We start from the raw sequence: 4252 nt of genomic DNA, 5'->3' as shown, positions 1-4252 counted from the left end.
ACCTTCCAAACTCATTATTTCTAGTGGATTTTTTTTTCTTAAAAGTTTTTTTGATCTCCTTGACTGTAGCACACACAAAAAGTGACAGTTCCCACAGGCTCCACCTGGAGCAGAAGAAGAGCAGAGGACAAGAGTGCAGAGATTTCTTTTTCCAGGCCTAGCCTTGTGAAAACTGATGGCCAAGTGTTAGTCCTCAGCAGGGCCCACAGAGGGGCTGTATTCCTAGTCAGCCCTCTTGAGTCTGGAGCATCAGCATTTCCAAGAATTCATTTATATTCAAAAAAGACGGGGAGGGAAATCCACTGTTATTTGTTGAACTGGAAAGAATAGACCCCATGGTCTGAGGGAGCATCCATGGTCACTTGATTTTTCTGACCGTTGCTCTCCTCAACTGCAAAAGAGGAAGGCACAGGGGTGTACTGGGAGATGTAAGCTCCTTGCATAGCTGCAGCTGTTGGCATATATGTGCCTTTGCTGCTCAGGGAGAGGTGGCCCAGTTGCTGGGTAAGAGATCCCATCATGGAGGCAGGCTAGACAGAAATGGGATGATCCATTCCTGGTGTCAGAACTCAGCCTGAAGGCTGCATGAGATATGACTTGTGGTGCATCCAAGATGGGTTAGGTACTTGTAAGAAGAGATTTCTGAGTTACTCTCTGATGTGAAGACACAGGAGATGGAAGATATGGAGACAGTGCAGACTGAGCAAGCATCCTGTTGGGGGTGATGTTATAAGGAGCTGAGTAAAACCCATTCTGAAGAGCTGTGGTGGGGTCATAGGTCAAGGCCATACCATACATGTCTACATTCCTTGACCAGGCTGTCCATTTTGCATAAAATTTCCTTGGTTCTGTCATTTTTTTGGACCCCCATCAGCAAATTTGCAAAGCAAGGGATCAGATGGGGCTGGCACTCCAGGAGGTCTCTTAATATATTTTCCAAAGTGGGTGATGATAGCTTTACACTTCTCTATGGGGAAGTCACTTCTATCCTTGCAAAGCCAACCCCTCTGCTTGTTCCACTGGTATCTCAAAGGATTCGAGTGGAGATAACCTGACCAAAGGACTTTAGCATTCCCTCCAGTTCTTGCTCATCCATTGACAATGGGAGGTTTGAGATGTATAAATTTGTGAGGTTCTGCTCCTGTTGCTTTGCCATCTGTGCTTGTACACCACTGGCTTTCAGTGCTTTTACAGCTTTCTGTGTTGCCGAAGGGCTGTCAAAGTCCACAAAGCCATAGCCTTTGCATTTGTTTGTGGTCTTGCCCAGTATGGCCTTAGTGGAGACAAACTTGCCGTATGGTTGACACAACTTGACTAGGTCCTGATCAGTAGTGCTTGGCTGCAATGCCCTGATGTAGAAGTTGATTTCACTCAGCTGGTCATTTACAGGTACTCCCACTGCTGCTGTTAGGGGTACCATTGACTGGACTTGGTGGTGCCATTTGCTAAGACAATGGCACATATGACCAACCTGAAATTTATGCCCAAGCCGAAGTTCACAGAGTTGGGATGTTTGTTCAAACTGTCTCTGAGCAAAACCGCATGCTGGAGTCTAGGTGTTTGTTCGACCTCCATGCCACACTGTGAGGTGGAGTACTGAGGGCCGCATCTGGCCTTCGAATGTCGGAGCTCACTAAGAGACCTCTTGAACAGAGCTCACTCTTATCCGAGTGTAGAGAGGTACCGCTCTCCCCTCTCTCCAAGAATTCCATCATTCTGACACTGCCGCGTCCTCGGCTTTTGCAACTGTCCCACCTCAGCACTCCCACCCTCAGCCTCTAGTAGCTTTTTGATAAATTATTTGGAATTTTCTACATGGGCAACCATGTGAATAGAAATGGATTCATTCCTTACTTTCTCTTTTTATAAAACTCTTTATTTCTTTTTCTTCTTTTGTTAACACTGACCAAGAACTCCAGGACAATGTTGAATAGGAGTGGTAAGAGTGGACATCCCTGTCTTCTTTCTGATCTTAAGAAGAAAGCCTTGGGGCTTCCCTTGTGGCGCAGTGGTTGAGAGTCTTCCTGCTAATGCAGGGGACACGGGTTCTAGCCCTGGTCTGGGAGGATCCCACATGCCGTGGAGCAACTAGGCCCAGGAGCCACAACTACTGAGCCAGCACATCTGGAGCCTGTGCTCCGCAACAAGAGAGGCCGCGATAGTGAGAGGACCGCGCACCGTGATGAAGAGTGGCCCCCACTTGCCACAACTAGAGAAAACCCTCACACAGAAGCGAAGACCCAACACAGCAAAAATAAACAAATAAATTAATAAACTCCTACTCCCAACAACATCAAAAAAGAGGAAAGCCTTAACTGTGATGTGAGTGGTAGATGGCTTTCTCTTTCACCCAAGAATCCTCTAGAAGTTGTGGGTTTTTTTTTTTTTTCTGGGTTTAGAGATGTTTTGGAAAAGCTCCACATTTTATTACTGATTTTGAGCTTTAATCCCTTGTAGTCAGTGGACATGACCTGTATTATATAAAAATTTGGGACTTGTTGAGATATTGCTTGTAGTCTATTATAGGCTTTTATTTGAAAGACATTCTACCTATGTTTTAAAAGAACGTGTATTCTCTCTCCAGAGTTCACAGTTATAAATCTTAATCCAACATTACAATAAGAATAGTATTTTTCTTCATCTATCTGTAAATGAACATTCCACTTTGCAAGCCTAAACTGTTTGTTATGTAAAATGAGATCTTACTTAGTTCAGGAGTTATGCCCATCCTGGGAAGGATGATGACTTTGGTTATGCCAAGGCATTGACATGGGGATATCTCATCTTTGGTCATCATTCATCTTGCATATGTGCATGGACTTTAATGGGACTCTGGTCATTGGCTCCTGTCCCTTCCTGAATTGACCTCCTGATCCAAAACACATGGCTCCCACTTTCACTGGTCTCTGGGCTCCACTCAGCCTCTCAGAGATATATCCTCCTGGGAAATTTGAGCTGCCCTCAAGCCCACCACTGATATGCTTGACACCAATATACCCTATACCCATAGGGAAACTCTGGTTTTGATACTTTATGCCTACTTATTCAGGAATAGGGAGTGTATTTCCACTACAGCTCTCATGTCCAACACTTTTTTGGCGGTCTTGCTTCCCAGAACAACAAGACACAGGGCCCTTTTGAGAGCTGTTTTGAGATGTTTCTCTATTGCTTCCCCTCTGTCACCTGCCCCTCAAGTTCAGACAATCTTTCCATATTCTGAGGGTAGAAGGGAAGACAATTATTTTAATTTTGAAAGAAAATAGATTTTTATATTAGACATATAAACATTTGGTGAAAATATAGTTTTATTCCCTTCACAAAGATTAGACTAAATTTTTTATTGTGATGAAATAGACATAGTATAAAATCTCTTTTAAAACATTTAAAGTGTACAGTTCAGTGGCATTAAGTACACTCATAGCATTGTGCAGCCATCAACCATCCATCTCCAGAACTTTCTATTTTCCCAAACTGAAACTCCATCCACATTAAACTAACTCCCCACTTCTCACCTCCCCTTGCCCTTGGTTACCACCACTCTACTTACTGTCTCTATGAACTTGCCTGTTCTAGGGATCTCATATAAGTGGAATCATACAGCATTTGTTCTTTTGTGTCCTGCTTATTTCACTCAGCATAATGTTTTCAAGGCTCATCAATATTTTAGAATGTATCAAAATTTCATTCATTTTTAAGACTGGGTCTAAACTGTTGTTAAAGATATTCAATGAATTCTGAACTTTTATTTTTGTGTTTTTCATTTTTGGTTCTTTTTTGAATCTTCTTTGTCAAATTTATAGTTTCCAGTTGTTACAGAAATTTACAAGCTTGGTTTTATCCCCTTGAACATAATAAGGACATTTGTTTTATAGTTTACATTTGTCTTACTGATAATCCAAGTATTTGGATTTCTTCAGGTCTGTTTTTCTTTTTTAAAAGATATTTAGTATTTAAAATCCTTTGGAGGGAATAATAGCTTTCAGTTGCTATTCTACCTGGAATTCTATACCTTTCCCTGGTATAACTTTTTATATTTTGAAGGTATTTTGGAAGTCTGGAATGAGATTCAGAATTAGTTTATCTATACCAGATAAGTTCTTTTTAGAAGGACTGACAGACTAAATTAAAAGAAAGAAAAAGAGAGAAAGAAAGGAAGGAAGAAAGAAAGGAAGGAAGGAGGATGGAAGGGAGGGAACAAGGGAGGGAAGGAGGGAGAGAGGGAAGGAAAAAAGGAAAAGAAACCCTTAGAATG

At 41.9% G+C, this 4252-nt stretch overlaps 1 pseudogene; it reads right to left on the bottom strand.

Annotated features, from left to right (window-relative positions):
• Nucleotides 1-305: 305 nt before the first annotated feature.
• LOC131754664 (RNA-binding motif, single-stranded-interacting protein 2-like) lies at nt 306-1442 on the bottom strand (annotated as a pseudogene).
• Nucleotides 1443-4252: the final 2810 nt, after the last annotated feature.

The sequence above is a fragment of the Kogia breviceps genome, chromosome 4 (assembly GCF_026419965.1).
Source record: "Kogia breviceps isolate mKogBre1 chromosome 4, mKogBre1 haplotype 1, whole genome shotgun sequence".
NCBI classification, from domain to species: Eukaryota; Metazoa; Chordata; class Mammalia; order Artiodactyla; family Physeteridae; genus Kogia; species Kogia breviceps.
The sequence above is the reverse complement of the archived record's forward strand: the minus strand, read 5'-3'. Positions and strand labels throughout refer to the sequence as shown.